This window comes from Bos indicus x Bos taurus, chromosome 1 (assembly GCF_003369695.1).
Source record: "Bos indicus x Bos taurus breed Angus x Brahman F1 hybrid chromosome 1, Bos_hybrid_MaternalHap_v2.0, whole genome shotgun sequence".
NCBI lineage: Eukaryota > Metazoa > Chordata > Mammalia > Artiodactyla > Bovidae > Bos > Bos indicus x Bos taurus.
In genome coordinates, this window is record NC_040076.1 from 95,978,880 (window position 1) to 96,003,684 (window position 24,805).

At 37.9% G+C, this 24,805-nt stretch overlaps 1 pseudogene; it reads left to right on the top strand.

The window, feature by feature from the left end:
- The first annotated feature begins 1,469 nt into the window (after nt 1-1,469).
- LOC113897915 lies at nt 1,470-23,454 on the top strand (annotated as a pseudogene).
- Nucleotides 23,455-24,805: the final 1,351 nt, after the last annotated feature.

Genomic DNA, 24,805 nt, shown 5'->3' on the forward strand with positions numbered 1-24,805 from the left:
TTTGATGTATACAATATGTATTGTGAATACTGTGTGTATACTGAATTTTATGTATAGAATAGAATAATTTTTGAGATATAATTATTTTCTAAAAATACATTTTGTTATTTTTTCTTAATATAGCTGCTCATCATTAAAACTTAGAAAGTAACAAAATTAAAAATAATCCCCAAACCTACAAATATCTCTGCCATCATGTTTAGTTTTTCTATACATATGTATTTTTTCCTTCCATTAAAAGATATTATGATGTCAACACTATTCTGTAATTTTTTTCCACTTAATACATCAGATACCTCTATGTCCCCAAATATTATTCTCTAAATATTTAGAGAAGTCTCAGTTCATTAAATATTATTAATGTCTCCACAGTAATTAATTGTATGAATTTGTTTAACCACATCCATATTGTTGACTAGTTAGGCTATTTCCAATTTTTATCTTTTATAAATATGTCCTTCCAAATACTCTTCAAACAAATCTTTGAGCATTCTTACCATGTTCTTACCTAGGAGTGAAATGTACATCAAATGACATAAGAGGGTTTAAGAGTTTTCACATAAAGTGTCAAATTGGGTGGAAATCTTCCTTCAAATTTGTTAATGTTTTGGTTAGTGATGGTTGACAAGCCATGGACATCCTTCATCCAGGTTGCTTTCTCACTATAGTGGCCCTTCATTGCGTATCTGTGAAATGAAAAACCAGAGTAAGCCCGGCAATTGGTGGTGATTAGTCAGCACTTTCCAGAGAAGGCGATGGCACCCCACTCCAGTACTCTTGCCTGGAAAATCCCATGGACAGAGGAGCCTGGTAGGCTGCAGTCCATGGGGTTGCAAGGAATTGGACACGACTAAGCGACTTCACTTTCACTTTTCACTTTCATGCATTGGAGAAGGAAATGGCAACCCACTCCAGTGTTCTTGCCTGGAGAATCCCAGAGACAGGAGAGCCTGATGGGCTGCCGTCTATGGGGTCGCACAGAGTTGGACACGACTGAAGCGACTTAGCAGCAGCAGCAGCAGCAGTCAGCACTTTCACCACTTCTGTAAACTAGCTTTGAATAATTCTGAAATTCAATTCCACTGACCTTGAGTAAATGCCACATAGAACTAAACACAACGTGGAGGCTATAAAGACAACCTGCTTCCTTGAAAGTGTTTGCAATTTAGTATTCACACATAACTATTACATAATACAAAATGTGATGAGTCATTAAGAAAATTAGAGAGTGCTGTGGGAAGATTTCTGAGTGGGTTGCTTGGGAAGATTACATAAAGAAAATTACATTTAATCTAGCTCTGATGAAAATAAGGTCAGGCTTAGTCTAGTGTTGGGCAGAAAGGCACCTTGGATATGGAGACATACGAAGCGAAACACTAAAGGGCAACAAAGTAAGTAAAATTCATTTGGAAAAAAAAAAGACAGCAATCAAAGCGTCTCATGAGTAGAGTTAATACAAGACAAATTTAATGGGAGATACACTGGAGAAGCAGACTGGTATCAACCTTGAACAGTTTGCTGAGGAGTGGAAATTATTTGGAAGGAAATGGGGAGCTGAAGAAGGGGAGAGAAATGCTACAGGTAGGTCACTGTGTCAGCAGTGTGGATCAAAGCAGCTTTTGGCATAGGGAATCATTACAGCAGCCCTTGTGAGAAGTAACAGAAAAGGGCAGAGGAGAGGCAGACAGTGAGACAAAAAAAAATTTATAGCTAAGACTCTTCAATATATGTAGGACATAATAAAGCAAGCAAGAGTGAATACTGGCAAAATTTAAAAGCTGGATTTATAGTCTGTAATCCCTCCCATCCAAGTTTTTCCTAAATAAACAGGTCAATTAATTGACCTGCTATTTGGCTTTATTTGAAAAGCATCAGCACCACCTGGTGACAGTAACTCAGATTACCCCAACGGTCCTGAATTACACCTTTCTTTTTTGGAAAAAATTCCAAACATACAGAAAGTTGAAAGAATACCGAAATAAACACCCCTACACCACCCTATATGATCATCTGTATTTACCAGTTGTTAATGCTTCGCCTGGCTTTAGTGCTTTCTATATGTGTGTGTATATATATATCTGCAAAGTAATTTGATAGTAAACTATAGACACTGAAACACTTCAAAATTTTCTGCATGAAGTTCCTAAAAAAAGAATACCCTCTACTTACACACAATACCATCACCTTACCTGAAAAATTAACAATAATTTTACATCATCATATTATTACTGCTATTCAAATTTCATAAAAAATGTTTTGAAGTTTGTATTTTTTAATGTACAAGTTTTGTTTTGCATTTGATTATGTTTCTAAGGTCTCTTTTGATCTAGAACAATCTTCGCTTTTTTTTTTTTCTTTCCATGCCATTGCCATTTTTTAAGCATCCAGACCAGTTATTTTGTAGAATGTCCCACATTCTGGATTTGTCTTATTATTACCCTCATGATTAGACTCACATTAAATATTTTGGCAAGAATACTTCATGAGTGACTTTGTGTATTTTTTATTGCATCACTTCAGGAAACACAATATCAGGTTGTCCTATCACTGGTGTTGTTATGTTTGATCAATTGGTTAAGTAGTAACTGCAAATATATCATGTGTGGGGTGTTATTTTGAGGCCATGGGAATACCTTGACCTTGACAAAGTTTTAGCCAGAGGTTTTAACATACAATGACAATCCTTACTTGAATCAGCTTATTGCACTGGGAATTACAAAATGATATTCTATCATTCTTAAGACATGCATTACTAAACAGAAACAGATTAATCTAACTATAGATCAAACCGATATAACAAAGGAGAAAATAATTGAGATTCAAGTAGATTTTGACCAAGTACTTTGCACATCTTTAGTGAAATATATTCTAAAGACAAAAGGAACTAAAAAAGAAAACCTAAACTTTACTTGGTTAATATATTCTTAGTAATTACATAGATATTGTAATTCTGAAACTTTTTAACATAATTCTAGAATAAAGCAAATAAACAAGTATATTCATTAAATTAGGAAATAAGATTTCACTGTAAAAGAGATCCACATATAAAATAAAATCAAGTATGGAAAAATGCTATAATGTTACAATTGAATTAGAAATATCAAATATTAACTCATGATTTAAGGAAAAAAATACTCTTAGTTCTGTCCACAATCATGTAAACAAAGGTATTGCAGTAGTAACAGCATACCGAGCACCCAGATTTTGGTTTTTCAAATAATTGTGGTGCATTTTTAATATATGTCCATAAATTCTTTGATATTTCTTCAACCAAAAGGTAGACATTAATAGATCTTCTTGAGGGTATGCTGGATTTAGTGATTTGCTTCCACTGAATAGAATACAGAAAGCACAATCCAAAATCTTCATTGTGTTTTCCACGGAAAAGGCAAGGCAGAGCAGGGGGAAAAGCTTAGGATTGACTAATTTGAATAATGTCAATACACTCTGACCTATAGGACGTCTAGTACCTTGGGTGATTTTAGGCAGGGGAAATACTGGCTTGGTATATATATGAGAGTTAAATAAAGGAGATGGTTGTGGGAGGGTGGGTATGGACCCAGATCGGCTCGAGGGTTTATAAAAAAAATGATTTTCATGTGCCTACCTATGAAGGCTGAATCACAGAGGAAATGCAAAGAACTTTGGCCATTCATTTGGCTCTGTGAGTATGGATGCCAAATAGATGAATACAGAATCTAAGGAAACATAGAACAGAAAATATCACATAACTCATAGTACAAAATACCTTCTACAAAATACCTTCAGCAGTACTCTTCAAAACTATCTAAGTCATGAAAAACAAAGAAATACTGAGAAGCTGTTATATCCTAGAGGAGACTAATGAAATAGAATGGGGTGGTATCCAGAATTGGATCTTGGAACAGAATAAAAATCAATGGGAAAACTGATGAAATCTCAGCAAAATTTCTACTTTAGTAATAATATTGTACTAATGTCAATTTCTTAGTTTGGATAAATGTAAAATGGTTATGTAAGATATAAACATTAGGGAGAACTCAGTAAAGGGTATATAGGACCTCTTGACTATCTTTGTAACACTTCTACAAATCTAAGATTCATTCAAAACAGAAACTTTATATACAAACAAGTAAAATAACTTTCCTTTGACTCCAGATATGACTCTGTCATAATATTTCTTTCCACCTCTTCTCAGCAAAAATCTCTGGAGAAAATTATCTAATTTTGAATTTCTTTCTAAAGTCTCTGTTGATAGTTTTTTAAACACAGAAAGAATATTCAAGGATTCTTTAAAAATAATTGTTCAATTTATTAAAATTATCAATTAAAAATTCTATTTGTTCTTCAAGTTTATCCCTTAAGAGTTTTCTATTTAGGTAAAATTTATAGTGAAATGCACATATCTTTACAATATAATGACTTTTGATGAATGCATACATCCAGGTAATCCACACATGTTTAGATACAGAACGTTTAAATGACCCAATAAAGTCCTCTCATGCCCCGCATCCATATACCTCTCAGAATAATTTTTTATTCTCTTGGAATTAATTTTTCTGATTTTTTCCCACCATAGATTAATTTTTCCTATTCTAAAACATCATATAAAATACATTACAGTATGAATTATTTCATATTTGGCTTCTCCATCTAGCATAATGTTCTGGCTTCTTTCAACTCATGCATATCACTAGGGTTTATCAGTAGTTTTTTCCATTTTATTGCTTATTAATGTTCCATTTTATAAATAAAACACAACTTGTTTATTCAATAAAGATAAATATTGATGGACATTTGGATTATTTCTAGTTTTTAGCTATTGCGAGTGAGTTCAGTTCAGTTCAGTTCAGTCGCTCAGTCGTGTCGAAATCTTTGCAATCCCATGAACCACAGCATGCCAGGCCTCCCTGTCCATCACCAACTCCTGGAGTTCACTCAGACTCACGTCCATCAAGTCAGTGATGCCATCCAGCCATCTCATCCTCTGTCGTCCCCTTCTCCTCCTGCCCCCAATCCCTTCCAGCATCAGAGTCTTTTCAAATGAGTCAGCTCTTCGCATCAGGTGACCAAAGTATTGGAGTTTCAGCTTCAACATCAGTCCTTCCAATGAACACCCAGGACTGATCTCCTTTAGGATAGACTGGTTGGATCTCCTTGCAGTCCAAGGGACTCTCAAGAGTCTTCTCCAACACCACAGTTCAAGACCATCAATTCTTTGGCACTCAGCTTTCTTTATAGTCCAACTCTCACATCCCTACATGACCACTGTGAGTGAGAATGCAATAAGCTTTCATGTTCAAGCTGTTTTATACTTTTTTTTCATTCTGGAGGTTAAGTAACTAAAATTGGAATTGTTTTGTTTTATAAGAAACTGTCAAAATTTTCCAAAAGTATTGTGCCATTTTATAATCCCAGGAGTTACACATCCTGGTTAACATTTGGTCTTTTCAGTCTTTTTAATTTTCATTATTGTGGTGGGTTTACAGTGGTTTTTTCATCATGGTTTTACTTTTGCTTTTCATTGCTGATTAGTCATATTAAGTACTTCATGCACTTACCGGGCATTCATATATTTTCTTTTGAGAAGTATCTGTTCAAGTCATTTGCCCATTTTTTTATTGTTTGCATTTATTATTAGGATTTTTTTAATTAGTAGGAATATAAGCCACTTCCCATATACATATTTTTTACAAAAGTTTTTGATGTACAGAAAAATTGAGAATATAGTAAGAGAGTTTCCATAGACTCCCTCATTCATTTTCTTTTATTATTAACATCTTACATAAGAAAATCTTATGGTATTTTCTTAAAATTAATGAACCGATATTAACTAAAGTCTATAGTTTACTCAAGTTTCCTTAGGTTTTTATTTTTAACTAATGTATATTTCTGTTCCAGAATCCTATCAAGATATTAATTCCATGTATCCTGTTTCCTTGGCTTCCTCTTGGCTGTGACAGTTTCTCAGACTCCCTTTATTTTAATGATCTTACAGTTTTAAGGCGTACTAGTCAAGTATTTTGTAGAATGTCCCTTTATTGGAATTTACTGCTGTGTTTCTCATGATTAAACTGGGAATATGGGCTTTAGGGCTTTAGACTAATAGGGGCTTTAGACTACAGAGATAAAGTGTCATTTTCTTCACATCATATCAAAGGTACACATCATCAATATTGTTTACCACTGTTGATATTGGCCTTGATCACCTTGCTGATGTAGTGTTGATGTGTTTCTCCAACCTAAAGTCATGGTTTTTTTCCTCTCTCTATACTGTACTCTTTGAAAGGTAGTCACCAGGCACAGCTGGGATTTATGTGCCCTCTGTCTGAGGGCAGAGTATCTACATAAATTATTTGGAATTTTTCTACAAGGGAGACTTGTCTTTTCTCCTCCATTCATTTTCTCCTTGTTTATTCAATCATTTATTTATATCACCATGGACTCATGATATTTATTTTTATACTTAGAGCTATAATCTAACACTATTCATTTGTTGCTATTGACCTTGATCATTTGGCTAATGTAGCATTTGAAAGGCTTCCCCACTGATACTTTTTCTCCATTTCCATATCTCTTAGGAAGATCACTATATGAAGCTCAAACTTACGGAACAGGGAGTCATGTTTCAATTCCTTAAGGTTGGAAAAGCTACATAAATTATTTTGAATTCTTTTGTGCTGATAACTTATCTATTATTCCCATTTGTTTAGTAATTTAATCACTTGCCTATATCAGTATGTACTCATGAACATTTATTTTATACTTTGGGTTATCATCCAGTGTGACTTTACTTTGCGTTCAAGGTGTTCTACAATGTAAGGTTTTTTTTCTTTTCATCCCCCTTCTTTTGTTTTGGTTCTGTTCTGTTTTGTTTTTTGAGCACTTCCTTACATTCTGGGGGCTTCCCTGGTGGCTCAGCTGGTAAAGAATCCACCTGTAATGCGGTAGACCTGGATTCAATCACTGTTGGGAAGATCCCCTGGAGAAGGGAAAGGCTACCCACTCCAGTATTCTGGCCTGGAGAACTCTATGGACTGTATAGTCCATGGGGTCACAAAGAGTCTTGACATGACTGAGCGACTTTCACTTTCACAAGCTGGACTTACAAAATGCTCTAGGCTTATCTTGTGTATTTCCTGCTCTAATTGTAGACTCAGACATTTCTCCAAGAAGTCCTAGATCCTTTTATTGCAGAATGATATTATAAACAAAGATCTGGGCAACAGATTTGCTTATTGCCATTATACTTGCAGGCCTTCTCAGCTGACAGAGCAAGGAAATATATACATGTATACCAACCTTGATAATACACACAGCTATAAATATTTCTATGTATTTAATAATTTTTATCTCCCCAAAAGAAAACTCTGTACCCATAAGCAGTCTCTCCCGATTTTTCTCCTCCTTCTAACCCTGGCAACCATCAGTCTTCTTTCTTCCTCTACAAATTTACTTAATCTGCACATTTCATATAAATGGAATAATAGATATGTGACTTTGTATCTTGCTTCTTTCACATAGCATAACATTTTCCAGATTCATGTTGTAGCACGTATCAATACTCAACTCCTTTTTATGGTTGAGTAATATTCCATCGTATGTATATAGCACATTTTGCTTATTCATTCATCCATGAGTAAGACGTGGTTGTTTCCACCTTTTGGCTATTGTGCACAGTACAGCTATAAACATTTGTATACAAGTATTTGTTTATCGGTTTTCAGTTCTTTGCAGTATATGCCTACCAGTGGAATTAACAGGTCATATGATCATACTATATTTACTTTCTGAAAAATGACATAACTATTTTGCACAGTGGCTACAGCATTTTACATTCCCACCAGCATGCACAAGCATTCCAATTTCTCTATTTCCTCAACAATACATGTTGTTTTGTTTTGTTTTTCAAATTACAGCCATTCTAGTGAAAGTGAAGAGTATCTCATTGTGGTTTAGATTTGCATTTACTTAAGGACCAATAAGGTTGAGCATCTTTTTATATGTATTTCAGACATTTGTACAGTCTTTTGAGAAATGTCTGTTCAAGTCCTTTGCCCATTTTAAAAAAATGGACTGTCTTTTGTTGTTTGAGATTTTTTACTGTGGTTTTATAAGTCTTGAAATAAGGTAGTGAACTTTGTTCTTCTTTTTATAAATTACTTTGGTTAGTCTAAGTCCTTGGAATTTCCAATATAGATTTAGGATAAGCTTGTCACTTTCTCTACAAAAGCCTACTGGAATTTTTATTAGGACTGCATTTAATTTATAGATCAATTTAGGAAGTACAAACAACTTAACAATATTATGTCATCTGATCCATGAACATGACATATGTATCCAATTATTTAAGTCTTCTTTACCTTACCTCCAGAATATTTTTATTATTTTACAGTTTTCAATATACAGGTCTTACATCTATTTTATTAATAAGTATTCAATTTTGTGATGCTATTGTAAATGGTTCCTTTTTAAAATATTTAATTTATAATTGTCACTAACACAGAAATATAACTGATTTTCCTGTTGGCTTTGTATCCTCATTTATCAATTCTTGTAAACTCATTTGTTAATTCTAGTCCCTTTTATATACTATGGAATTTTCAACTAGATGTTCATAACATCATAAATAAAGTAACTTATTATCTGTATACTTTTCTTATCTTGTTGCACTGGGTAGCATCTTCAATACAATGTTGAATACAAGCGATTATAGTGGAATCCTTGTTTTATTCCTGTTCTTAGAGGACTTGGTAGGTAGAATTCTAAAAATGTCCCCTATGATTCCCATCTCCTGATTATTCAAATACAAGCATACCTTATCTTATTCCGCCTCACTTCATCACACTTTGCAGATATTGCACTTTTTAGAAATTGAAGGTTTGTGGCACCACTGTGTTGAGCAACTCTATTGGTGTCATTTTTCCAACAGCTTTTGCTCACTTCATGTCCCTCCTGTGTCACAGTTTGGCAATTCTTTCAATATTTCAAACTTTTTCATTATTATTATATTTGTTGTAGTGATGTGTAATCAGTGGTCTTTGATGTTACTATTATGACTTGCTAAAGGCTCAGATGATGATTGAGAAAAGATGAGAAGCAAAAGGCAAAAGAGAAAGGGAAAGATATATACATCTGAATGCAGAGTTCCAGCATAGCAAGGAGAGATAAGAAAGCCTTCCTAAATGATCAATGCAAAGAAATAGCAGAAAACAATAGAATGGGAAAGACTAGAGATCTCTTCAAAAAAATTAGAGATACTAAGGGAACATTTTATGCAAAGATGGGCACAATAAAGGACAGAAACTGTATGGACCTAATATAAGCAGAAGATATTAAGAAGAGGTGGCAAGAATACACAGAAAACTATACAAAAAAGATCTTCATGACCCAGATAACCATGATGGTATGATCACTCACTTAGAGCCAGACATCCTGGAGTGTGAAGTCAAGTGGGCCTTAGGATGCATCATTATGAACAAAGCTAGTTGAGATGATGGAATGTCAGCTGAACTATTTCAAATCCTAAAAGATGATGCTGTGAAAGTGCTGCACTCAATATGCCAGCAAATGTGGAAAACTCAGCAGTGGCCACAGGACTGGAAAAGGTGAATTTTCATTCCAATCCCAAAGAAAGGCAATGCCAAAGAATGTTCAAACTACCGCAAAATTGCACTCATTTCACACACTAGCTAAGGGATGCTCAAAATTCTTCCAAGCTAGGCTTCAACAGTACGTAAACTGAGAACTCCCCAATGTTCAAGCTGGATTTAAAAAAGGTAGAGGAACCAGTGATCAAATTACCAACATCTGTTGGATCATAGAAAAAGCAAGAGAATTCCAGGAAAATATCTACTTCTGCTTCATTGACTATGCTAAAGCCTTTGGCTATGTGGATCACAAAAAACTGTGGAAAATTCTTCAAGAGATGGGAATACCAGACTACCTTATCTGCCTCCTAAGACATCTGTATGCAGGTCAGGAAGCAACAGTTAGAACATTACATGGAACAACTGACTGGTTCAAAATCGGGAAAGGAGTACATCAAGGCTGTATATTGTTACTTTGCTTATTTAACTTATATGCAGAGTACATCATGTGAAATGCTGGGCTGCATAAACCACAAGCTGGAATCAAGATTGCCAGGAGAAATATCAGTAACATCAGATATTCAAATGACATCACCCTTCTGGAAGAAAGTGAAGAGGAACTAAAGAGCCTCTTGATGAAAGTTAGAGAGGAGAGTGAAAAAGCTGGCTTAAAACTCAACATTCAAAAAACAAAGATCATGGCATCTGGTCTCATCACTTCATGACCAATAGATAGGGAACAATGGAAACAGTGACAAACTTAATTTCTTGGGCTTCAAAATCACTGCAGATGGTGACTGCAGCCATGAAATTAAAAGATGCTTGCTCCTTGGAAGAAAAGCTATGACAAACCTAGACTGCATACTAAAAAGCAGTAATAAAAATTACTTTACCAACAAAGGTCCACATAGTCAAAGCTAAGTCCATATAGTCAAAGCTATGGTTTTTCCAGTAGTCATGTATGATGTGAGAGTTGGACTATAAAGAAAGTGCTGAAGAATTGATGCTTTTGAACTGTGGTGTTAGAGAAAGACTCTTGAGAGTCCCTTGGACAACAAGGAAATCAAATTAGTCAGTCCTAAAGGAAATCAGTCCTGAATACTCATTGGAAGGACTGTTGCTAAAGCTGAAGCTCCAATACTTTGGCCACCTGATGCAAAGAACTGACTCATTGGAAAAGACCTTGATGCACAGTGTATGGGGTTGCCAAGAGTTGGACACGACCAAGCGACTGAACTGAACTGAACTGAACTATGACTTGCTGAAGGTTCAGATGATGGTTGGACTTTTTTTTAATAATAAAACATTTTTAAATTAAGATACATACGTTTTAAAGACATAGTGCTACTATACATTTATTAGACTATATTATCGTATAAATATAACTTTTACATACACTGAGAAACCAAAAAAAAATTGTGTGACTAACTTTATTGTGATATTCCCTTTATTATGGTGGTCTGGAATCAAACCCACAATGCCGGGAGCCGGCATATTGCATATTGAGTGCATATTGCATATTGAGTGCAGCACTTTTCAGGATCTGGAATAGCTCAACTGGAATTCTATCACTGCCGGTAGCCAGCGTGAGGAACTCCGCCCATGACAAAGGTCATGAGGAAGGAGGCTTGGCATACGCAAAGGCGGGATCAAGCCTCAGGAGTCTCCCTGGAAATTCTCGAGCAATCTACCCCCAAAACCAGAGTCTGCCTACTTTCTGCTTTGTGCTTTCACCTACACCTCTGACTTTACGGGGGGCTGTCCCCCACTACCTCTCTGAAAAAAGTTAGCTTACAGCTCCAGTTAATAATTCCTGGGTGTGACAGTGTTTAACCTACAAACTCCTTTGGAAATCCTCTAGCCTGCCTGAATAGGTTTTTCCGGCCACATGTGATTGCTCAGAGCCTCCAAACTGTGAGAGGCATGAGATGTTCTAAACTGTCTAAATACAGATTCCTTTGAGCAGTCAAAAGATTGATTAGAAATTGTATTGGTGAAGGGATTTTCACTTGTTGGGCCAATGTTTGCTGCTAAGTCTCCATATCCCTTACCTGCTGTGTCCCTGGCAGTGTATTGATTAATATAATTGGTGTAAATAGTAGCTTTAATGTTTGTAACCTGGGACCCTTGAGTTAATTCTTTTTCTTGTTATAGCCCACCACACCTTTGCTCTGTAGGAATGCAACTTTATCTAATGCTTTTTGGAGGCTGGCGCCTGACTTGAGAATAATCACCTTTAGAGAAAAAGGCCTCCGGGCCAGAAGATGATGCAAATCACCTAAACTTTTGCATATGATAAGTTTGCAGGAAGAAAGCCTGGCTTACTGCAGGACTCTACCCCTTCCCCCATTATCCTCTATGCATAACTTAAGGTATAAAAACTACTTTGGAAAATAAAGTGCGGGCCTTGTTCACCGAAACTTGGTCTCACCATGTCGTTCTTTCTCTTACCTTCTGGCTGAATTATTCAGCCTCTTTTCTCCACTGAATTTCCTCACTGAGCTATCCTTATTTCAGCCTCTTTTCTTCACTGAATTTCTTCACTGAGCTATCCTCATTCTATTACTCTTTATATCCTTAATTAACGTTTAATTAAGCAGTTGTTTCCTGATCTTCGCCTACGCCGTCTCTCCTTCGAATACCCTGGATCAGCCGGGGCTGGTCCCCGGCAGGTGGCGCCCGAGACAGGGATTTTCGAAGGTAAGCTCCCCAAAGCAATCAGAGCCATCAGCCCTATTGCTCCCCGTTCTCGGAACAACTGGGTGACCAGCCCTCTTGTTCCCCCACGGAGCAGTTTGGGTGACCAGCCCTACTGCTCCTCCCTTGGAACAGTTTGGGCCATCAGCCTACTGTTCCTCCCCCGGAACAATCTGGGTCACCAGCCCTATTGTTCTTCCAGTGTTCGGGACGGCTAGGACCCCACTCAAGGGTGCCGCGGACCCCCCTGTAGGATAGACAGGGCGAGAGGAGTGGGAAGTGTTGAAAGTGTTAAAGAGTTAGACTTAGAGAGAGAAAACGGTTTCTGAAGTTAAAAGGCCAAAGAAGAGCCTGATCTTTTAAAAGCTAAAAGCTTTATCTTCTATTATACTTAATTTTCTGACATGGGTAACACTGAAACTAAGAATGGCAACTCTTTATACAAGTAATCTTGAAACTGTTAAAGAGGCTACTGTTAATTTAGATACTTGGGTGAAGGTAAAAAACAACTAAAAGCTTATCCTATAAATATGATTAAAAATGTTCTGGACCCTCGTCATGAGGCTGTGGGATAGTCTATGGGAGAGGCTATAGCGGTGGATGGTAGTGGGTCTCCACCTTCTGCGCAGATCATATTTTCTGCCATTGACGAAGAAAAGGAGGGAGACTGTGCTCTACCTCCGGAGGAAGGAGAGGGCTTACAGGACGCTGCGGCCGGGCGCCCTGGCGAGCCCCCTCCCCCTCTACACAAACCTTTAAAAATTTATCCAACAATTTCTGATTTAAGGCGACTACTCCACCTCCGCTTGCACCTCCCAGGGCCTAAGAATTCCCCAGTTTACATCCAAAGTCTCCCAGAGCATTGCCTAAAGCTGAAAAAGATAAAAAAGACTTCTTTTAAACAAAGGAGCTTTAAAAAAAAAAACAAAAAAACAAAAAAACACAATATACAGAGCCTGCTCCTTGCAGAAAACCCCCTCAGGGGGGCCTCACCCAAGCAAAAAAAGAAAAAAAAAAAAAAAAAAAGAAAAACAAAACAAAAAAAAAGTGAAAAAGAAAAAAGGAAAGAAAATAGAGAAAGATCTAAAGATAGAGAAAGAGCTAAAGAGTGAAAAGGAGAGAGGAACAGAGAAGGAAGGAATCAGGGAATGCAGCAAGATTGAGAAAGGAAGAAAGGAAGTTAGAAAAAGAGATACAGAGAGAAAGAGAGGGAGGAGGGAAGAAAAAGAGAGAAAGAGGGTAAAGGGAAAGAAACGAAGGAAAGAGAAGGGTAGCGAAAAATGAAGGGGGAGAAAAAAGTGAGAAAAGCAGGAAGAGAGGAAGAGAGAGACTGTAAGAGACGCTGTGACCAGGTGCCCTGGCGAGCTCCCCCTCCCCACCACCCCCACTGCGCAAACCTTAAAAAAAAAAAAAAACAAACAAACAAAAAAAACCCTTAACCACCACTTTCTGATTTAAGGCCATTGCTGCCGCCTCCGTTTGCGCCTTCCAGGGCCCAAGAGTTCCCCACTTTGCCCCCAAAGCCTCTCAGTGTTGCCTAAGCCTGAGGAAGATAAATTTTTTGAACAGTGGAGATTTTAAAACAGACTGCGTGCACAATATGCAGAGCGTGCTCCTTGGAGAAAACCCTACCTCAGGGGGGTCTCACCCAGGCTAAGAAAAAAGCGGACAGTAAAGGGATTTAGCAACAATATTAACCCTTGATACGATTCCAATGGGAGTGGCTGGCCCCCTGCCTGAGGGCATTGTAGGACTTGTGCTAGGGTGTAGCTCGCTTTCTTTTCAAGGAATTTGGGTGGTGTATGGTGTAGTAGATTCTGATTATATTGGAGAAATTAAAGTTTTGATCTCGCTGCCTACCAAAACTGTGCAAATTAATAAAGGTCAAAGAATAACACAGTTTTTGCTTTTACCTTAGTATCAGACAAGAAAAACTTGACTTCTCAAGCTAAGAGCCACAGAGTATTTAGATCTAGTGATCTAGCCTTTTGGGTGCAGGAAAGTACAGCTCCAAGGCCTTTAAAAAATCTTTTAATTCAAGAAAATAAAATGTCAGGGCTATTAGACACAGGAACAGACGTCTCTTAACATTGCTGGGAAAGACTGACCCAGCTCCTGGCCAACACATACTACTGAAAATGAGTTGAGATTAGAAAAACTGGTATGCGGGGTGGGAATGCTGTAGAGAAAAAGGTGAGGGAGAGTTTAAAACCTTGAAGAGTAGTGAGTTTCCTGTTGTTGGAAGTATTCAAGCAAAGATTAGATGGTTGCTTGTCATCTAAAAAGCTATAGATCAGATTTAGGTTACAAAACGATAACTGGAAAAGCTTATAAACATGTTGTGCAACACCTCTTTACTTACTTCTCATATTTAGGTCGGCCAAAAGTTTTAAAAAACTGATAATGCCCCTTTGAAGCTGCGGAGAGATTGTTTACTAACTTTAAATGATTTCCAAAAATTATTAGGGGACATTAATTGGATATGCCCACATTTAAAACTGACTACTGCAGATTTAAAGCCTTTGTTTAATTGCTTAAAAAGCGATCCTAATTCCAGTTCTAAGAGAAAGTTGACTAATAAGACAGACGGCTCTTGTTAAAGTAGATGAGACTTTAAATGATCAGTTAATTAGGATTAATATTACCAAAAGATGAAATTAAATTATTCTTGCCATAAAACATACACCTACAGGGTGATTGTGACAAAAAGGCCCATTGGTTCCATCTACCAGTGATCCCAAGAAAAATAGTTTTATCTTATCCCAGCTTGGTGGCACAATTAATTATAAAAGGAGGAAAAAAGAAGTGTGGAACTTTTTAGAAAAGAAGTAGCAAATATAATAATTTCACTCAATAAGGATCAACTGCAAGTCTTTTATAAAATAGTGATAATTGGCAAGTTGCCCTCATAGATTTCAGGGGTCATATTTTGTTTCATTTGCCCTCAAGCCCCCACAGTAGTTAAAAGTTCAAAAATGTTAGATTGGCAGTTTGAGGATACCTGTGGAACTTTCCAACCGTATGTAGTTCCTACGCTCCCCTTTACCCTATGGGGGAGGGACGTGCTGTCTCAAATAGGAGATACTCAGAGAAGGGTTTTCTCAATTTCTTAGTTATCAACAGGTGGTACAATTAACAGTACTTTATATATTGTCATAAATACGTAATATAAATATATTTGCCTAACTACAGTTTGCCTAATTAGGTATGGGTATAAATAAAACATAATAAAGGTATACCTAATTCTATTTATAGATCTATACTTACTTAATTTGTATATAAATCAATGTATGTATTATATATATACTGTATAATTAAATGTATATTGCAGTAATATAATGTGTGTGGCTGATATTAATTGGTATGGATTGATGTGCTGTGATATATGTTCTGTATGCTGTATAATTATATATGTGTGACATGTATTACTGCAGTACATTGGTTTGTGTTGGTTGGTATTGGCTGTGTGCGTGTTGTATTGCTGTAATATATATGAATTAATATATTAATTATAAGATTAATTCAAGTATATTGATTTATATATATTGTATGTCAATAAGTTTATACTTGTTGCCATATATAAATACATTTTGCATTTAGGTATATCTGTATATCAAAAGAGATAAGGAGGTTATACATTTATTTAAATTTATAGAGACCTAAACTAAACATTAGACCTAAATTAACATATCTCTAAATTTATGTTGTTAAAATGTAAATTTTAAAAATTAAATTGACAACTGCTTGACAATTCCTTTGCCATAAAACCCCCATAGGTGTAATTGGGGTGGCCAGACAAAAAATTGGTTTTATAGCAAAACGGCCCCCTAGAGTGGGTCCATCTTTCCGCTCAAACTAAAAAAGTAGTGGCTTCTTATCCAGGATTGATAGCTACTTTGATATTAAAGGAAAAAAGTGGAGCATTGAATTATTTGGTAAAGAGCCATCAGAAATTGTAATTCCATATAATAAGGAACAACTTGTTGCTCTTCTAATGTTTGATAAAAATTGGCAGATTGCTATAGGAAACTATTTTGGTCAAAATTTTGCATCATTTACCCTCACATGTTTTGCTGAATTTTATATCCAGACATCCAGTTATTTTTCCTGTCAGATGTAAACAATCTCCTATTCCAAATGCTCAGATAGCCTTTACTGATGGGTCAGCAAATGGTAAAGCCTCCATAGTTACTAAAAATCACCAAAAGGTTTTAGAAACACGGGAAACTTCAGCTCAAAGAGCTGAAATAACAGCAGTCATAGAGGCTTTTGCTATGTTTGCAGATGAGGAATTTAACCTTTATTCTGATTCTCAGTATATTGTCAGGTTGTTTCCACACATTGAAACTGCGGTTTTGCCTGAAAATAAAACTACCATATTTCATTTGTTAACTAAATTACAGCAACAAATTTGGAAAAGAAATAAAATATTTTTCATTGGACACATTCGGGCTCATTCCAGATTGCCCGGCCCTTAAAATGCCTTTAATGATTTGGCTGACTTGTTAACCTGAAATACAGTGGCTACTGTGATTGAGGAGGCCAGAGCCTCTCACTTACTTTATCGTCAATATGCTACTGCCTTAAGATATCAATTCCCAATTCCCAGAGAGGCTGCTCAAGAGATTGTGTGTTCTTGCTTATATTGCCCCACTGTTTATAATAGTCTACCTATGGGAGTTAATACTCGCGGTCTCAAACCTAACGTACTCTGACAAATGGATGTAACTCATGTCTCTTCATTTGGAAAACTGTCCTTTGTTCTTTAACTGTAGACACCTTTTCTCATGTTATTATTGCAACTGCTCATACAGGGGAAGCAATTAAAGATGTAATACAACATCTCTTTACTTGTTTTTCATATTTGAGCCTGCTAAAAGCTCTGAAAACTGACAATGCTCCTGCGTCTAAGTCTTTTCAAGAATTTTGTATAAAGTTTCAAATTAAACATAATACTGTCATCCCTTATAATCCCCAGGGACAGACCATTGTTGAAAGAGCGCATCAAACATTAAAAATCCAAATTCAAAAACTAAAAGAAGGGGAGTTTAAGTATAGTTCTCCCCATCAAATCTTGCAACATGCTCTTTTCGTAATAAATATTCTAAATACTGATCTGGCTGGAACTACTGCAACGCTTCGTCATTGATGCCTGGAGCAATTAAATGCAAAACCATTAGTCAAATGGAAGGACCTCCTCTCAGGACAATGGAAGGGTCCTGACCCATTATTAACTAGCGGTCGAGGATGTGCTTGTATTTTTCCACAGGATGCAGATTCTCCAATTTAGATCCAAGACAGGTTGATTCGCCATGTTGCAGACCCCCAGACATCCAGTTCCCCCATTGCTTCGATCACAAAAGAGAAGCCCGCCAGAAGGGGAGGCAATATAAACATTGAGATCCTGGCACGACCGATGGGGCTGCTGCAGCGCGAACTCCAACCAGAAAATAATTCTACTTATTCTGTTTTGGCTTGTCTACCCTCTCCTTATGTTTTTCTCTTTACCAATGGTTCTGGAAAACTTAATGTACATGTGACTTTCACTGGTGGACCCAATGTAGTGACTTGTGAACAATGCATGCTCTCATTTTGTTTAAACCCTCAATATAATGTTTGCTCTTTGGTAGTGCTACAATGTCCACCTTATCTTATGATGTAACCACTTATTGATATAACTATAGTCTTGCTATGTTACAACAACTACAAGATTTAATGTGATCACGACAATTTGTGAGTACTTATTTTAGGAATATCAGCTTTAATAGCAGCAATTACTTCTGTTACTGTGGCAGCAATATCATTGACTCAACAAGTGCATACTGCCCAATATGTTGATACCATGTCTAAAAGTGTTTCTTTAACTCTAGCAACACAGGAAGCTATAGATAAGAAATTAGAGATGAGAGTAGACGCCTTAAAAGAGGCAATAATGCATATTGGGACTGAGTTACAGGCTTTAAAAGTGAAAATGGCTCTGTCTTGCCACGCTGATTACTGGTGGATATGCGTGACACCTTTAAAGGTAAACGAGACAGATTATGAATGGGAAAAAATCAAAAATCATATCTCAGGTGTTTGGAACAGCTCTGACATTGGCCTGGACTTAGGGAAATTTCATAATCAAATACAGACCCTGGAACACTGTCGACTGGATTTTACCACCGCTGGAGCAGCTAATGACTTATTTCACACCTTCTCTAACTTTACTTCTGGAAAAAACATTCTGTCTAATATCTTTAGTTCTAGTTGTGCTTCTCATAATCATTCTTCCTTGTATTGTCAGGATTCTTCGGCAGAACATTCAAAAGCTCGCGACTGAGCTGCATCTGGCTGTTTTAAGAAATAAAAAAGGGGGAGATGCCGGGAGCCGGCATATTGCATATTGAGTGCATATTGCATATTGAGTGCAGCACTTTTCAGGATCTGGAATAGCTCAACTGGAATTCTATCACTGCCGGTAGCCAGCGTGAGGAACTCCGCCCATGACAAAGGTCATGAGGAAGGAGGCTTGGCATACGCAAAGGCGGGATCAAGCCTCAGGAGTCTCCCTGGAAATTCTCGAGCAATCTACCCCCAAAACCAGAGTCTGCCTACTTTCTGCTTTGTGCTTTCACCTACACCTCTGACTTTACGGGGGGCTGTCCCCCACTACCTCTCTGAAAAAAGTTAGCTTACAGCTCCAGTTAATAATTCCTGGGTGTGACAGTGTTTAACCTACAAACTCCTTTGGAAATCCTCTAGCCTGCCTGAATAGGTTTTTCCGGCCACATGTGATTGCTCAGAGCCTCCAAACTGTGAGAGGCATGAGATGTTCTAAACTGTCTAAATACAGATTCCTTTGAGCAGTCAAAAGATTGATTAGAAATTGTATTGGTGAAGGGATTTTCACTTGTTGGGCCAATGTTTGCTGCTAAGTCTCCATATCCCTTACCTGCTGTGTCCCTGGCAGTGTATTGATTAATATAATTGGTGTAAATAGTAGCTTTAATGTTTGTAACCTGGGACCCTTGAGTTAATTCTTTTTCTTGTTATAGCCCACCACACCTTTGCTCTGTAGGAATGCAACTTTATCTAATGCTTTTTGGAGGCTGGCGCCTGACTTGAGAATAATCACCTTTAGAGAAAAAGGCCTCCGGGCCAGAAGATGATGCAAATCACCTAAACTTTTGCATATGATAAGTTTGCAGGAAGAAAGCCTGGCTTACTGCAGGACTCTACCCCTTCCCCCATTATCCTCTATGCATAACTTAAGGTATAAAAACTACTTTGGAAAATAAAGTGCGGGCCTTGTTCACCGAAACTTGGTCTCACCATGTCGTTCTTTCTCTTACCTTCTGGCTGAATTATTCAGCCTCTTTTCTCCACTGAATTTCCTCACTGAGCTATCCTTATTTCAGCCTCTTTTCTTCACTGAATTTCTTCACTGAGCTATCCTCATTCTATTACTCTTTATATCCTTAATTAACGTTTAATTAAGCAGTTGTTTCCTGATCCTCGCCGACGCCGTCCCCGCTTCGAATTCCCTGGATCCACCGGGGCTGGACCCCGGCACCACAATATCTGCAAGGTATGTCTGTACCAACCTGGGTATGCTGTGTAGGGACTCTAAAGATGGAATTAAGGTAGTAATCAGCTCAACATTAAATTAGGAAGATTATCGTGCTGGGTCCAATGTAATTACATAAACCCTTAAAAGTGGAAGAAGAAGGCAGAAAAGTGAGTCAGAGAGATGCTAAAGAAGGAGAAGTGTAGTAGATGACAGATGAAGAAGAATTCTTCAAAGAGATTCAAGGCATAAGAAGGACTTGACTAGCCATTGCTGATTTTGAAAATGGAGGAAAGGGGCCATAAGCCAAGTTACACAAGTGACCTCTACAAGCTGAGCACAATCTCCATCGGACAACCATCAAAGAAATAGAACTCCAATACTAAAACTGCATGGAACTGAATTCTGTCAACAACTTGAATGAACTTAGAAGTGGATTCATCCTCAGAGCCTTCAGAAAAAAAAAAAAAAAGCTCTGCTGAAAACTTGAATTTGGCCTGTTAAAATCCAGAGAAAAAACTGAGCCACCCTGGCATGGACTTCTGATGTATACTGTGTAATTTTTTAAATGAGTGTTATTTTAGGGCACTAAATTTGTTGCAATTTGTTGTGGGGCACAATAGAAAAGAAATAGAGAATATGTTCAGTCTTTCACTGTTGAATATGGCATTAGTTGGCCACCTCCACCCCACAGGTTGAAGTAGTTCCTTTATATTCTTGGTTTGCTGTTTCTCTCAGCAATGGGTACTGAATTTTGTCACTTTTTTATTGCATCCACTTAGATAATTGTATGTTTTTCAACATTTTTCTATTAATGTGGTGAATTATATTGATTTTTTTCTCTTTTTAATTAATATTCAGGAAAGTAATGACAACAAATTGAGTTTTTCATTTAAAGCATATAAAGGCGTAGGGTCGCAAAAGGATACTCACTGTAGTATGGTGAAATTATTTATGCTGAGTAGATGAGTATTAATCCTCATTTTTTATCTTTTCTTAAGTAACAGCTTTCAGTTCAGTTCAGTTTAGTCGCTCAGTCGTGTACGACTTTTGCGACCCCATGAATCACAACACGCCAGGCCTCCCTGTCCATCACCAACTCCTGGAGTTCACTCAGACTCACGTCCATTGAGTCAGTAATGCCATCCAGCCATCTCCTCCTCTGTCGTCCCCTTCTCCTCCTGCCCCCAATTCCTCCCAGCATCAGGGTCTTTTCCAATGAGTCAGCTCTTCGCATGAGGTGGCCAAAGTACTGGAGTTTCAGCTTTAGCGTCATGCCTTCCAAAGAAATCCCAGGGCTGATCTCCTTCAGAATGGACTGGTAGGATCTCCTTGCAGTCCAAGGGACTCTCAAGAGTCTTCTCCAACACCACAGTTCAAAAGCATCAATTCTTTGGCACTCAGCTTTCTTCACAGTCCAACTCTCACATCCATACATGACCACAGGAAAAACCATAGCCTTGACTAGATGGACCTTTGTTGGCAAAGTAATGTCTCTGCTTTTGAATATGCTGTCTAGGTTGGACATAATTGAGGTATAATTCACTTATCATGTAATTTCCCCTTTAAAATGTACAATTCAGTGATTTTTAGTATATTCAGAATTGTACAACCATATTATCTATTATCAGTACATTTTCATCACCCCCAAAGAAGCCCTGTACCCATTAGCAATAATCTCCATTCTCTCCTCCACCCAGTCCCAGCAATCACTAATCTACTGTCTGTTTCTATGGATTTGCCTATTCTAGACATTTCATATAAATGAAATCATTCAACATGCAGCCTTTGTGACTGGCTTTTTTCATGTAGCATAATTTTTAAGGATAATCCACACTTACTATTTATAAGTACTTCTTCCTTTTTATTGCTGAATGTTCCATTATATAGAATAGCTTATTTCATTTATCCATTCATCAGCTGATGAGCAATTAAGTTTTTTCTAGTTTTTTACTATGATGAATAATGCTATTATGAACATTAATGTACAAGTTTTTTTGCAGGGATGAATATTTTCAATTCTTTTGAGTATATAACTAGATGTAGAATTGTTAGGTCATATGCTGTCTCTAAGTTGTATATTTTGAGAAACTGCCAAACTCTTTTCCAAAGCAGCTGTGCTATTTTACAGCCCCACTAGCAATGTATGAAGATTCCAATTTCTCTACATCCTTGCAACAATTGTTACTGTGTTTCATTTCAGTCATTCTAGTGGGTGTAAAGTGGTGTCTCACTGTAGTTTTGATATGCATTTCCTTAATAACTGACGATGTTGAAAAGTTTTTTGTGTTTAATAACCATTTGCATATCTTCTTTGGAGAAACATCTATTCAAATCTTTAGCCAATTTTTAAAAATTATTTTTCTGTTAATTTTTGAGTTGTAAGAGACCTTTACATTTCTGTATACAGATCCCTTATCAAATATATGACTCGCAAATATTTTCTTTGTATGATTTTATTTTCACTTTTTTGATGTTGTCCTTCAAGGTACAAATATTTTCAATATTGATGACATTCAATTTATTTTTTTTTTTAATTTATTACTTGGAGTTCTGTCCACAGGCGCCACCTGGGAATCATTTCACAATCCCAGCAGGAGCAGCACCATAGATTCCTTTAAAGTGGTGCTGGAGGGGCCAGCACTTTGGGGCTTCTGGCCACAGGTGGGCAAGGACTTCACTGTGCCCTTCTCCATCTCCTGGCTCACTCAGTCCTGGAGGTAAAGCTGCGCAGGCCAGCATGGCTGTGGGTGACTGCGTGCTGAGTGTTGATGGTGAGAACGCCTCATCCAGCATGGCCGTGGGTGACTGGGTGCTGAGTATTGATGGTGAGAATGCAGGGGGCCTCATACACATGGAAGCCCAGAACAAGATCCACGCCTGTGGGGACAGCCTCAGCCTTGGTCTCAGCAGGGCTCAGTCCCCTCAGAGGAAACAGCAGAAAGCCCTGGCCCCTCGCCATGGACCCCCTCTCCCCACTCCCACCCCTGCCCAGGCAGTACACCTTTGCACCCAGTGCTTCCCTCAACAATACACCTGGCCTTCAGGGCAACCCCGCTCGCTGACAGTGCCCTGTAGCAGAATGGACAGCTGCTTAGCAAGTAGTGGCTGATGGAGGACATGGAAGACTGGCAGTCGAGGTCTGGGACAGGCCAGTCCCATTTCTTCTGCATCCTCGCCCACCTCACGAGCACTGAGTTCATGCAAGACCTGATAAGGAGCACCTGAAGAAACCAAGGGAAAACTATGTCCTGGAGCTGCAGAGCCCATGCCACACCCACCTCCAGGACTGGCACCCCTGGCACTCTGCCCATGTGCTCAACATGCAATGGTAGTTTGTCCCTTGCTAGCTGGCTGCCCCCTCTGCCTCTCTTTCTGTTCTTCCACCTAGGGCACCTCCCCTTGGCGCTTCCAGCTTCTGCCTACCTCACCCATCCCTTTGTTGCCCCTGCATTGAGCCTCCTGCTGGCCTAGCCCTGGCTGCCCTACTGGCACTGGGCCTGGCTCCATTTGACACTGTCCTCTCTCTTTGCCCTATGGTACTGCTGTCTGCCAGGTCTGTGCTGGCTTGGGCATGAAAATAACTTCTTAGCCCTGCTTAAAAAAAAAAAGTCTGCTTGCCAATGCAGAGATACAAGAGGCAGGGGTTGATCCCTGGGTGGGGAAGATCCTCCAGTAGGAAATGGCAATCCACTCATTTTCTTTTCTGGAAAAATCCATGGACAGAGGAGCCTGGTGGCCTACAGTCCACGGGGTTGCAAAGAGTCAGACAAAACTGAGTACACACACACACACACACAAACACATGCTGTGAAAGGATTCCTCCCATCTAGTTAATTGGCACATCCATCATGTCATACGTCATACATTTATCTTTTTTTGATGAGAACATTGGCATTCTACTCTCTTATACAACACTGCGTTGATTCACCATGCTATACAATACAACTTTATACCTTACTCATCTTATAGCTGAAAGTTTATACCTGTTTACTAATCTCTTCCTATTTCTCCCTAGGTCCTGGCCACAATTTTCTACTCTCTGTTTCTGGTTTGTTTTTCAAGATTCCACATATAATGAAATCTAAATTCAGTATTTTTCTTTCTCCACCTGGCTTATTTCACTTAGCATCTATGTGTTCATCTATGTTTCAAAAGTGGCAGGATTTTCTTCTTTCACATGACTAAATAATATTGTATTCATTGTGAATATATACCACAGCTTCTTTATCCACTCACCCACTGACAAACACTTAAGTTATTTCCATACCTTGATTATGTGAGTAATACTGCAATGAACATGGGAGTGCAGATGTCTCTTCAATATCCTGTTTTCATTCCTTTTCGATATATACCCAAAAGTGGGATTGCTGGATCATATGGTAGTTCTATTTTTAATTTTTTGAAGCACCTCCCTGCTGTTTTCCATAGCGGTTGCACCATTTTACAGTTCCCATAACTGTGCACAAAGATTTCCTTTTCTCCACAACCTACCAGCACTTGTTATCTCTAGTCTTTTTGATGATGGTCATTTTAACAGGAGTGAGGTGATAATATCGTGATTTTGATTTCCCTCATGATTAGTGATGTTAAGAAACTTTTTATGTACCTGTGAGCCATTTGTATGTCTTTGGAAAAATGTATATCCCATCCATTTTAAAATCAGATTTTTTTTTTGTTTTGTTACTGAATTGCATGAATTCTTTTTTAAAAACAACAATGGCTAGTTTTGTATTCAAGAGCTCTAATAATTGCTTATTTTTAATATTTATTTATTTATATGGCTGTATCAGGTCTTAGTTGCAGCACGTGGGATCCTCATTGCATCATGCAGGATCTTTCACTGTCGCACACAGAGTCTATTTAGGGTGCAAGGGCTTAGCTGCCCCTCAGCTCGAGGAATCTTAGTTCCCCAACCAGGGCTTGAATTAACATCCCCTGCACTGCAAGGCAGATTCTTATTCACTGGACCACCAGAGAAATCCCTGAA